Source organism: Anomaloglossus baeobatrachus, chromosome 12 (assembly GCF_048569485.1).
Source record: "Anomaloglossus baeobatrachus isolate aAnoBae1 chromosome 12, aAnoBae1.hap1, whole genome shotgun sequence".
Lineage (NCBI taxonomy): Eukaryota > Metazoa > Chordata > Amphibia > Anura > Aromobatidae > Anomaloglossus > Anomaloglossus baeobatrachus.
In genome coordinates, this window is record NC_134364.1 from 107,251,671 (window position 1) to 107,265,635 (window position 13,965).

Here is a 13,965-nt window from a genome sequence, read left to right on the forward strand (position 1 = left end):
TGAGGAACATACTGGTGATGATGAGACGCAGATACCAGATTGGGATGATAACTTAAATATTCAATCAGGGCAGGAAGAGGCTAGGTCTGAGGGTGAGGGGAGTGCAAACACAATGCTTGATCAGGAAGTTCTAGATCCCACCTACTGTCAACCCACAGTCAGGCACTCAAGAAGGTCAACAGAGCCGGTGGAGGAGGATGTAACTGACATTGAAGTTACCTTGCGCCTTCCTGGACAGAGGAGGAGTACTGGTAGCACGTCTACAACTGCATCCTCAGCCACCACTCTGCCTCTGAGCACTAGTCAGGGTGGCTCAGCAGGTCGCATGTCCTCTAAGCCTTGACTAGCCTGGTCCTTTTTTAACCTTGCAAAGGATCGCCCAAATCATGTGATCTGTAAAATTTGTCGGGAATCTAAGTAGAGGCAAAAACCTCAGCAGTTTGACAACTTCTTCCATGAATCGTCACATGAATAAATATCATATGTCCCAGTGGGAAGCTCCCCGTGCTGCAATGCGGCCTAGCGTAGCGGACTATCCACCGCCTGCCCCTTCCAGTGCATCCTCTTCCAGGACTGTGGGGACAGCTGTCACACCTGGTTTTCCACGCACAACTTCCCCCACTGTAACCGCAACTGGCAGTTTGCTTGGTAGGTCGTCAGTTGGTTTGGAAGGTGAAACAAGTGCGGGTGTACAGCTCTATCAAACATCGACAGCACCAACTTTGGATGAAGGCAACATCATGTCTCCGACTGCACTTTCCTCACAAACCTGCATTTTTCCAGGGACACACTACTCACCACCGTCTCCACACAGCAGCCAGATCTCTGTCCCACAGATGTGACCAAAAAAAAGGCCATTTCCTCCGACCCATGACAAAGCTAAGAGGTTGACTTTATCCCTGTGTAAGCTCTTGGCTACCGAAATGCTGCCTTTCCGCCTAGTGGACACACAGGATTTTCGAGACCTTAAGTCTGTCGCTGTGCTCCAGTACCAGATGCCTAGTCGCCACTACTTCTCTAAGAAAGTTGTGCCTGCAATACACCAGCATGTTGCACACAACATCACCGCTTCCTTGAGAAACTCTGTGTGTGAACGGGTGCATTTCACCACCGATACTTTGACCAGTAAGCATGGACAGGGACATTACATGTCGCTGACTGGGCACTGGGTAACTATGGTGATAGATAATGAAGGGTCTGTTACAGAAGTCTTGCCGTCCCCACAACTTGTGCGTCAATCCTCTGTCTGTCCAAGTTCCTCCACTGCTTCTGCCTCCTCAACCTCGTCTGGGTCCACCACCTCCGCCCCAAACCTGCCTGGTCAGGCCACCAGCGTTGTAACTGTGCACAAGGAATCACGCACACCTTATTACTATGCTGGCAGCAGAGCGCAATGGCATCAGGCGGTCTTTATCTTGAAATGTCTTGGAAAAAAAAAAAAAAAGAGTCACACAGAGGCTGAGTTGTGGGCAGCTCTGGAGACTGAGTTTGGTAAATGGTTGTCTCCACTCAACCTGCAATCAGGTAAGGCAGTCTGCGACAATGCTGAAAACCTGGGTGCGGCCCTTCGCCAGGGCAAGGTGACACACGTGCCTTGTATGGCTCACGTGTTAAACCTTGTTGTCCAGCAATTTTTAACACACTATCCCGGCCTAGATGGCCTTCTGCACAGGGCACGAAAACTGTCTGCTCACTTCCGCCATTCAACGCCGCAGCCGAGACTTGCATCACTCCAGAAGTCTTTCGGCCTGCCGGTTCATCGCCTGAAATGCAATTTGCCGACACGCTGGATTTCGACTCTCCACATGTTACAGCGACTGTGGCAGCACCGCAGAGCCCTGGTGCAATACGTCATGACGTATAGCCTGGGCCAACGAGATGCAGAGGTGAGGCAGATCACCCTCATGGAGTGGTCTCAGATGAAGAACCTATGCACCCTTCTGCACAGTTTCGACATGGCGACGAATATGTTTAGCACTGACAATGCCATTATCAGCATGACAATTCCAGTCATTTACATGCTGGAGCACACGCTAACACTATTCGGAGTCAGGGGGTGGGACAACAGTAAGGGGAGGAACTACAGGAGGATTCATATGCGCAATGGACACAACATTACCAAGGTCCTGACGTTCATCATCACCAAGGCGGCAGGCATGGGACCATGGGGACAGGGAAATGTTGAGGAAGGTGCAGGAGAACATGAAGAAATGGAGGACGAACTGTCCATGGACATGGAAGACTCAGCGGATGAGGGAGACCTTGGTCAAATTTCAGTTGAAAGAGGTTGGGGGGAGATGTCAGAGGAAGAAAGAACGGTTAGCACCTCTATGCCACAAACACAGCGTGGACTTGGTCCGCATGGCTGCGCAAGACACATGAGGGCCTTCTATCTGCACTACTTACAACATGACACTCGTATTCTCAAAATTAGAAGTGATGAGGACTACTGGATTGCCACATTATTAGATCCTCGGTACAAGTCCAAATTTTGTGACATAATTCCAGCCATAGAAAGGGACGCACGTATGCAGGAGTATCAGCAGAAGCTGTTACTCGATCTTAGCTCGGCTTTTCCACCAAACAACCGTGCAGGTGCAGGGAGTGAATCTCCCAGTTGTAACTTGACAAACATGGGACGGTCTCGTCATCTTCAACAGTCTATCCGTACCAGTAGCACCGTATCTGGTGCTGGTAACAGCAATTTTATTGAATCGTTTCATAATTTTTTTAGACCATCCTTTGCAAGGCCACCAGAGACAACAAGTCTGACACATAGTCAACGGCTGGAGAGGATGATACAGGAGTATCTCCAAATGAACATCGATGCTATGACTTTGCAAATGGAGCCTTGCTCATTTTGGGCTTCAAATCTTGAAAAATGGCCAGAGCTCTCCACTTACGCCTTGGAGATTTTGTCGTGTCCAGCTGCCAGCGTTGTCTCTGAACGTGTCTTCAGTGCTGCTGGGTGTGTGCTGACAGATAAGCGCACGCGTCTGTCCAGTGACAATGTGGACAGACTAACGTTCATCAAAATGAACAAGTCATGGATCTGCAAGGACTTTACTACCCCTGTGTCATCCTGTGGAGAATAAAGGCTTGTGGATTTTGAATGTGCTTGATGCTAATGTACCTGTCAAGTTTACAACAAGTTTGAATGGGTTAGTGTCTGTGTGGCCCAATTTTTGGAAAAAAAGGGAGACTCTGCTTGGAGTAACCCTTGCTTGCAGTGTTTCTAAAAATGATCCAACATGAACAGATCTGGGATCAGCAAAGACTTTGCTACCTACGCTGGTGTCATCCTGGGGACGGTTAAGTCTGGCGTATTTTGGAATGTGCTTGATGCAAATCTACCTGTGAAGTGTACAACTGGGGCACGAGTGCTGCCACTGAAGGAGGTGTCTGTGTGGCCCAATTTTTGGAAAAAAGGGAGACTCCGCTTGGAGTCATCTTGCGGTGTTTTACATGATTTTAGAAGGGCATGCCATGCCTATATCTGTGTCTCGTCCTCTTTTTCCTCGTAACGCTGTTTTGTTTTCGCATGAGAATTTGTCCTTGTCACTTTCCCATGTGTTTGTGTTGTGTTGTGAGTTGTTTGTCACCTTTTGGACACCTTTGAGGGTGTTTTCTAGGTGTTTTTATGTGTTTGTGATTGCCTCCTATTGTTTCCTATGGGGTTTGAGTGGTTTGTCGAACCGGTTCGCAGAACCCAACTCGAACGCGACCTCTGTTCGACGAACCAAGCTCGAGCCGAACCGCGACCGGTTCGCTCATCTCTACTCCTGTCTCCTTCCTCAGGACACGAAAAGAACAATCATTACCAACCATTCTAGTTTATCTAGTTTTACTTTCCCTTGAGTTCCTTTATGTCCATTCTCTGCTTACAACAGCCCAATGGCCTTTATACATATCGCATCTTGAGAACAGTGGTCCTCACCAATTTTTCTACACATAAATTATATATGAAGCATTTTTGATGTTTTAATTTTTCACTTGTACATTTTTAAAGAAAATACCAAATTAATTATTTATACAAATAAATGTATTGGTCTAAATATACACAATTCTAATCATGCTATATCATTCACCTCACTCCTCTACCCGCGGCAATAGGGTTGTAGATAAATTCACAAGATTTTGACAATATACTCCACCGAATCTTTAGAGTTCTGGACCCAGCTTCCTTTGGTCTTCCTGTACTTTTAAATAATGACGTTTTTTGTTCATGCCATTTTTCTGGGTTTTTTTTATAGCTTGGAAACAATTTATACACAAATTCAAATTAATATATCTCTGTGAATTTTTGCAGTCCTTTTCATGTATAATGTGACTGTTTGTATGACCGGTATTGTAACAGTCTATTGTCCCGCCATGAATTGAATTGTGGAGGGCAGATCTGCTGACGTGGCATTACACATGTGTATATAGAGGCTCCTTCTTGGTAATGATTGCTCTTTTGATGTCCTGAGGAAGGAGATGGATGTCTCTGAAACGTGTAGACCTGTACGAACAGTAAAGAGATTATATTAATATACCATTGAGTATCAGCGCGGTATATACCCGATTTCTACTTACGTCCTACTACATCCTATACACCTCGGGGCTGCAACTGATACCACTACTGAATGTACTACATAGAGGTTGTGACTAGAGATGAGCGAACCGGTCCCGGTTCGGCTCGAGGTCGGCTCGCCGAACGGAGGTCCCGTTCGAGTTCGGTTCGTCGAACGTTCGACGAACCGAACTCGAACCAATAGGCTATAATGGGAGGCAATCACAAACACATAAAAATGCATTATAAATGTTCAAAAACAGTTAATAAACATTGCCATAACACTTACCGGTCCTCGCGATCCCTTCTGCACTCTGTCTCCTGCCGCTATTCCATCCGATGATCGCTGAATCGTCCCGGTGACCTGCACTGCCAGCAGAGATGCAGGACCTATCGTGACGTCAAAATAGCCATGTGACCAGTCACGTGGCTATTATCTCATTGGCTACAGACTGGTCACATGACTATGACACGTCATGTAGGACCTGCGAGTGCATCTCTCCGGTACACGGTGCACATATGTGTATCGCCGTGTACCGGCGACATGCTCTAGCACACGGTCGACTCCCCGTTCCGATAGGGACCGGCTGACACAGCCGGTCATTAACGGAGATCACCGTTGCCATAGCAACGCAGTTAGCGGTGACGTCACCGCTAACCGCGGCTCCGAGAGCACCGTTGCTATGGTAACGCGTCTGTCAGCGTTACCGCTGTTACCGCTGACAGCCAGCAGTGATCACTCACGGAGTGAAGGCTGCACGCTGCTTCACGATTGTAGTGAGGATTGTACTGAGGATGAGGTTCCCCAGCCCATGATGGGCTGGTGCACCTCATCCTCACTACAATCGTCACTACTACTACACTAGAAAGAAAGAAGACAGAAGAGCAGGATCGTGGAGGGCTGACAGGGGGTAATAAAGATGGAGTCTCTAATGTGTCTGTGTATTTATTTCTATTAAAGTATTTTTTCTCTGTGTGGGGTTTTTTTTAACCCCTTATTGGAGATTCTTAATGGCCGGGTCAAACATGCCTGACATTAAGAATCTCTGGCTTAATACTGGCTAGTAAAACAAAGCCAGTATTAACTCATGATTACCCAACAAGCCACCCGGCTCTAGGGCTGTTGGAAGAGTTGGATACAGCGCCAGATGATGGCGCTTCTATGAGAGCGCCATTTTCTGGGACGGCTGCGGACTGAAATCCGCAGCAGAGGCGCCCAGAAACCTCAGACTAACCTGTGCTGCGGATTCCAATCCCCAGCTGCCTAGTTGTACCCGGCTGGACACAAAAATGGGGCGAAGCCCACGTCATTTGTTTTTTAATTATTTCATGAAATAAGTGAAATAATTAAAAAAAAACGGGCTTCCCTATATTTTTGGTTCCCAGCCGGGTACAAATAGGCAACTGGGGGTTGGAGGCAGCCCGTGGCTGCCTGCTGTACCTGGCTAGCATACACAAATATGGCAAAGCCCACGTCATTTTTTTGGTGGGCAAAAAAATTCTGCATACAGTCCTGGATGGAGTATGCTGAGGCTTGTAGTTCTGCAGCTGCTGTCTGCTCTTCTCCATACAGATAGACAGCAGCTGCAGAACTACAAGGCTCAGCATACTCCATCCAGGACTGTATGCAGAAGTTTTTTGCCCCCTGAAAAAATTATGTGGGCTTCGCCATATTTTTGTATGCTAGCCAGGTACAGCAGGCAGGTTATGGCTGCCCCCAACCCCCAGTTGCCTATTTGTACCCGGCTGGGAACCAAAAATAAAGGGAAGCCCTTTTTTTATTATTTCATGAATTTCATGAAATAATTAGAAAACAAATGACGTAGGCTTCGCCCCATTTTTGTGTCCAGCCAGGTACAACTAGGCAGCTGGGGATTGGAATCCGCAGCACAGGTTGGCCTGAGCTTTCTGGGCCCCACTGCTGCGAATTGCAGTCTGCAGCCGCCTCTGAAAATGGCATTTTCATAGAAGCACCATCTTCTGGCGCTGTATCCAACTCTTCCAGCACCTGCCTGCTATACCTGGCTAGCATACAAAAATATGGCGAAGCTCACGTCCTTTTTTTGTAGTTTTTTGGCAAAAAAAATAAAAAATGCTTCCCTGGATTTTCCATTGCCAGTGAAGGTAACACCAAGCAGTGGGGGTTAGCAGCCAGTAGCTGCTAGGATTACCCTTAGCTAGCAATACAAAAAATGCAGCGGGAGCCCATATATATTTTTTTTAATTATTTATTTAAATAACTAAAAATAAAATGGGCTTCCCTGTATTTTGATTGCTGGACATCACAGTGCTGTAAAAATAAATCTTTAAAAAAATGACGTAGCGCTCCGCGGTATTTTTGATTCTCAGCGCAGATAAAGCAGACAGCTATGGGTTGCCACACCCATCTGCCTTCCGTTACCTTGGTTGGCAATCAAAATACAGGGAAGCCCATTAATTTTTTCTATTTAAAAAATAGTTAAAAAAAAAAATGACGTTGGGTCCCCCCATTTTTGATAGCCAGCTAGGGTAAAGCAGACGGCTGTAGCCTGAAAACCACAGCTGGCAGCTTTACCGTGGTTGGGGATCCAATGTGGAGGTCCCCTCAGGCTCTTTTTTATAATTATTTTATAAATATTAATAATTACACAATAAAAGTAGGGTCCCCCCCAAATTGGATCACCAGCCAAGGTAAAGCGGATAGCTGTGGTCTGGTATTCTCAGGGTGGGAAGGTCCATAGTTATTGGGCCTTCACAGCCTAAAAATAGCAGGCCGCAGGCACCCCAGACGTGGCGCATCCACTAGATGTGCCAATCCTGGCGCTTCACCCCAGCTCATCCCGTGCCCTGGTGCAGTGGCAAACGGGGTAATAAATCGGGTTGAAACTAGCTGTAAAGTAACCTGAGATCAAGCCAGGCAGTTTGTGATGTCATGGCGTCTATTAGATACTCAACATCATAAACTGTCAGTACTAACAAAAACAAAAAAAAAAAATCGACAAAAGAAATTTATTTGAAAAAACAGTCCCCAAAACATTTCCTATTTCACCAATTTATTGTAAGAAAAAAATAAAGGGGTCCCACGACGACTCTGGACCGTCTAGAATATGGGGGGGGAGACACTCAGGGAACGTATCCCCCATTTTCTAGGAGTGCGGACCCTTCATGTGAGGAGTGTGGGTGCAATGAATCTGCACTCACTCTTCTCGGGTCAACAGCAGCAGAGTCCATGTCGTAATGGTTGCTACCAAAGCTGCAATGCCCTGCTCATGAGGTAAGGGCATGCCTAATCAGGAGAACTACTGTAGAGGAAGCTCTGCTCACTGGTATATAGGTGCTCAGAGGTAATAATAGATAAAATTAGTAAGTAACCTCGGCACTCTATATCTCCCAGACTAAGTCAGTAAGTCACAATGGATAGTAATGCAAAATCACTCTTTATTGGTCCGTATTAAGAAAAAAAAAAATTTTCAATAGCATATATGTTTTTGTCCAAAACAAGTTACAAATGACGTTTCGGCCTGAGCCTTCGTCAGATTGGACTTATATGCATGTAATTATGAAAAATGACAATAATCAGTATCACATAAGAGTGAGAGAACAATAACAAACTCGAACAATGTAGAGGTACAATTGGGATGCAGCAAAAAAATTGCAACACAGCAAGAAATGAAACACATGATACAAATGTCATAATACAGTACAAGGACAATATAGTAATGACAAATATGGGGTCAGAGTAGGCTTAGACAGCTCTGGCACGAAAGAGATGTCAATCATAAAGTAACATGTGCAGTAGGTGTAGAGCTACAGTATGCATGGCAGAGCTAATGGGTAGACCGACCATAGAAAAATAACGGAGAAAAAGTGGAGAAAAAAATGGAGAAAAAAGTGGAGGAAAAAGTGGAGGAAAAAGTGGAGGAAAAAGTGGAGGAAAAAGTGGAGGAAAAAGTGGAGGAAAAGGTGGAGGAAAAAGTGGAGGAAAAGGTGGAGGAAAAAGTGGAGGAAAAAGTGGAGAAAAAGTGGAGAAAAAGTGGAGAATAAGTGGAGAATAAGTGGAGCACCCTTTGGTGCCTTTCATGTGGCACTAAGGGGTGCTTAGCTTTGTATTTAGCCAAAAAAATGAGAAAAAAAAAATGAAGTAGGGTTCCCCCTAGTTTTGTAGCCAGCTAGGGTAAAGCAGACGGCTGCAGCCTGCAGACCACAGCTGGCAACCTCACCTTGGCTGGTAATCCAAAACTGAGGGCACCCCACGCTGTTATTTTAAATTAAATAAATAATTAAAAAAAAAAAGACGTAAGGGTCCCCCAAAATTGGATCACCAGCCAAGGTAAAGCAGACAGCTGGGGCCTGATATTCTCAGACTAGGGAGGTCCATGGTTATTGGACTCTCCCCAGCCTAAAAATAGCAGGCCGCAGCCGCCCCAGAAGTGGCGCATCCATTAGATGCGCCAATCCTGGTGCTTCGCCCCAGCTCATCCCGCGCCCTGGTGCGGTGGCAAACGGGGTAATATATGGGGTTAATACCAGATGTGTAATGTCACCTGGCATCAAGCCCTGGGGTTGGTGAGGTCAGGCGTCTATCAGATACCCGACATCACCAACCCAGTCAGTAATAAAAAAAAATAGACGACAAACACATTTTTATTTGAAAAAACACTCCCCAAAACATTCCCTCTTTAACCAATTTATTAGAATGAAAAAAAAATCCAGGTCTGGTGTAATCCAAGGGGTTGCCATGACGATCCACACTGTCCCAGTCAATGAAGAGCAGGATGTTCCCCATTGGCTGGGAGAGCAGTGCAGTGACCTGAGCTAACATCAATGAGTCAGCCCAGGTCACTGCAGGGCATGACAAGTGCTGCTGTCAGCGAGGTACATTACCTGCGCTGATCTCCAGCACACTGACAGCCCCTGTCACTGAGTTCAATGACCGGCGCCTTCACACCAAGTATCGCGAGAGGCCCGTGACGTCACCGCTAGTCAGTCTCGGGTCGGAAGCGAGAGGTGATGTGACAAGCGGCGGCCATGGAGGAAAGTGACAGCGCTGAGGTCGGGATGGCGGGACTTCATCACCGCAGGTAAGCCGAGCGGGACCATGTGTGTGTGTGTGTGTGTGTGTGTGTGTGTGTGTGTGTGTGTATGCCGCGGGCAGGAGGGGGCGGAGCGAGCTGAGCGGGGAAGTGTGGGCTTCCTGCACGTAACTAAGATAAACATCGGGTTACTAACCAAAGCGCTTTGCTTGGATACCCGATGTTTATCTTGGTTACCAGCTTCTGGCAGGCTGCCAGCGATGGCTCCTGCACACTGTAGCTGTAAAAAGCCCTGCTTTTTGCTGCTAGAACCGTTCTCGAACGTATCTAGAACTATCGAGCTTTTGCAAAAAGTTCGAGTTCTAGTTCGATCTCGAACAGCCCCAAAAATCACTCGAGCTTAGAACTGGAGAACCTCGAACCGTGAACCGCGCTCAACTCTAGTTGTGACTTGCACAACCTGAAAAGGTGAGTATACCGAGATCCCTTTATATCCCATATCCCTACCGGGTAAGACCCTATTGGGCTCTCTCTTCCACAGCAATTTTCTACCGGATCATGCCTAATATATGATAGTTGGTAAAACATGTCAACTTTTCTGGAATGAGCTCCCCAGCCAGGTACTACAAAAGCATATCCAGTGGCATTCAATAATATAAGGATACATTGGCATTGCATTACTGCTATAAGAATATTGGAGAAAGGACAAAAATACATAGATAATGTAAAAACTGAGTAAAAAGACATAGGCATTGCATTACTGCTTTAAAAATATTGACAAAAAGATGTTTAGCTTCGGTATTGTCCAATATATGTGAGTTCGATTAACCACGACAAGGTAATCTCATTATATTGGGAACCCAACTGTAAATACCTCCATGCGCGATTACAAATCTGCGTGCCTGGGCAAATAGGTCCCTGGCTAAATAAGGTGGTGGCACCATGGTGGAAAGCAGGAGGCCTTAACTACTTCACCCACGGGCAATTTTCAGTTTTTCATTTTCAATTTTTCCTCCCCTTCTTCCAAGAGCAATAACTTTATTTTTTTTTTATCAAGATAGCCATGCAAAAGCTGGTTTTCTTCAAGATAAGGCTATGTGCGCACAGTGCGTTTTTCGCGGCGTTTTTGCGCGTTTTTCGGGTGCGTTTTTGGCCTCAAAACTGCAGGACTTTGCTTCCCCAGCAAAGTCTATGAGTTTTCATTTTTGCTGTCCGCACACATCTGTTTTTTTTACCTGCGTTTTTGAGTTAAAAAAAAAAAAATGGACATGTCAGTTCTTTCCGGCGTTTTTCTGCGTTTTCCCCCCATGCAATGCATTGGAAAAACGCAGCAAAACGCAGAGATCAAAAACGCAGCAAAACGCAGCCAAAAACGCACCAAATCGCGCCAAAAACGCATGCGTTTTTTGATGCGTTTTTTCGACGCAGGTGCGTTTTTGTGCGTTTTTAGCGGTCAAAAACACACAAAAACGCAGTGTCAAAAAGACGCAGTGTGCGAACCTAGCCTTAATTGTACTTTTTTTGAATGACATCATTTATTCTGCACCATAATGTACTGGAAAACGGGAAAAAAATCAAATTGTGGTGAAATTGCAAAAAAAGTGCGATTCCACCATGGTTGTTTGTCTTTTTTACTTACTGTATTAACTATATAGTAAAATTGACCAAGGAATATGATTCCCCAGTTCAGTATGAGTTCATAGATACCAAACATGTTATCCAAGTGGTGATTTTTTTTTTTTTAAAGTTTGTATTAAAAAAAAAATAAAAAAAAAAAAAAAAAAGGACAGCAATTTTGTTGATTTGCGAGGCCCATAGCGGTCCTAATTTTTGAGTTCAGGCGTTCAGTGATGGCTTATTTTTTCCATCTTGAGCTGCAGTTTTTAATTATACAATTTTTTGGTAAATGTGATGTTTTGATCTCTTGTTATTGCATGTTGATGCGATGTTGCTGCGACAAAAAAACGCAATTATGGTGTTTTGATTTTTTTTTCGCTACGCTGTGTATCGATCATAATAATTGATTCTATATTTGATACATTGGGCATTTCAGAACTCGGTAATACCAAATGTGTATATTTTATTATTTTATTTTTAATGGGACAAAAGGGGGTGATTTAAACTTTTAAGGTGTTTTCATCTTTTTAAAACTTTTTTTTAACATTTTTATTGATTTTACTAGTCCCCCTAGGGGATTTTATGACTGTACAATCCAATCGCTTCTGCTGATCAGAGCGGTGCTTCAGCATCATCATCATCAGAAATGCTGATCTCCCGTGAGTGCCACTGTTCTGCCAGCATTCACAGGAAGTGAGTCATGGCAGTGACAGAAGTCATCATCTGACCCCACGCTCTCAAGGCAACCCATTGGCACCATGGGATTGAGTTATGGGACTGCTGATGGTGGTGGGGAACAGCACGATCCCTGCTGGCGTGTTAGATCGTGCTGTCAGTGTTTGACAGCACAATCTAAAAGGTACTGTCACACATAACGAGATCGCTAGCGAGATCGCAGCTGAGTCACCGTTTTGGTGACGCAGTAGCGATCCCGTTAGCGATCTCGTTATGTGTGACACTTACCAGTGTTCAGGCCCCTGCTGTGAGGTCGCTGGTCGTTGCTGAATGGTCCAGGCCATTTTCTTCAAAGGCGATGTCCTGCTGGGCAGGACGCATCGCTGTGTTTGACACTGTGTGACAGGGTCACAGTGACTGCTGAGATCGTTATACAGGTCGCTACTGCGACCTGTATTGTTCCTGCATCGCTGGTAAGATCTGACTGTGTGACATCTCACCTGCGACCTCTCAGCGACTTACCTGCGATCCTTATCAGGTCGCATCATTTTCGGGATCGCTGGTAAGTCGTTGTGTGTGACTGGGCCTTAAGGGGTTAACAGGCCTTTGAGCTGCACAGCTCTGGTGATTTTATCAGTAGACGTTTTTGGGGAATAATGTAGGCTTGTCATGTGAGCTCACATTAAATTCCAAGGACATAAATAAAACTACACTAAACAGCCCAGTAAGTGTCACATCACTGGAATCAGGATCTCTGTCCCTATGTTATGCTACTCTCAGATTAGGGGGCAAAACCTGGTGACAGATTCTCTTTAAGGCCTCCTTCACACGTCCGTGTCTCCGGTATATGTTTGGTCAGTTTCCTGACGTGCCGGAGACAAGGGCACACGTAGACCCATTAAAAATTAATGGGTCTGCGCTCACGTGCGTGTTTTGCCATGGACTGTGTGTACGTGTGGAGCATACGTGTGCCCGTGTGTGACTTGCCCGTCTCAGGGCCTTAAGTGACTCCTTATCGGGCCAGACTAGTCCGGGGTAGTCAGCAGTGGCGGGGCCCGACTCCATGACCTTGGCAGAGGCAATTAACGTGGCGGTATTGGGGACGATGGTAATAACGTTTATATAAAATTCGTGACGCCACCTGTGGATTGCGGCTTTGGAGCCGTGGCTGCTGGACAAGACCTCCGGTGCTGGTGTTGTGGCAGCTGAGGTGTTTCTTGCTCCCCAAAGGTGGAGCGGGTACCCGGGGGCAACCGTTAGAATAGTCTATGGTGGATGTTGATGAGGTGCAGGAAGAAGCAGATGACACAGGGCTTGCAGTGAAGATGTTTTTACTCACAGTTGGTTCCAATACTGCAGCTGACCGGTTACCTCATGGTGTGCCAGGATTAACTGTTCCGGGCCTCCGCCGATCCCGAATAGTTTAAGGGTCAGTACCGGTGCACCCCTCAATGTGCCTTCCCTGACCGTCTCACTAGGGCTGACCTTCACTAGACTGTCCTGCGCCTCAGCCACCAAGCCTGTCCAAAGGGTGGCAGACCTCAGTCTTTTTATTGCTCCCTCTTGCAGGTGATGGGTGGCAGGTTGTAGCCTCAGGTGCCTGAAGCAATCTCCCGAGTCTTCGGATTACTAAAGGGAAATGTTTTCCTCCTTAAGCCTGGGGACCGTCCCCGTTGTTGCGACCAGATTCCTCCACCCCGGTATTCTTGGTGGAACAAGTCCACGAAGGCCTCCCACACATCCGTGGCACTCTGGAACCCTTTTCCTCCTCTTCGGTGTCACCTGGACCTAGCAGGGCCCCAGGATCTTCCCCACAAAAACCCAGTCTCCTCACTCCTTTCTCTCAGACTTCCTGTCACAGACCCTCTCACAGACTCCTATCCACTGTCACTTCTCTGACAGACTGCCTACACTGCTTAGTTCAAACTTGAACTCACCAGTCTCCTAACTGACCCACTGACTCCTCCTACACTCCCCCCTGCCAGGCTCCACCCCTATAGGACAGTGAATGGGACTTAAGGCCCCATAACCAGGTATACTGGTCGCTGCTCCAGCATTAATGGGGTACCTGCCTTAAACCCTGACCCAGTGTGTGTCCTAACAATTGGT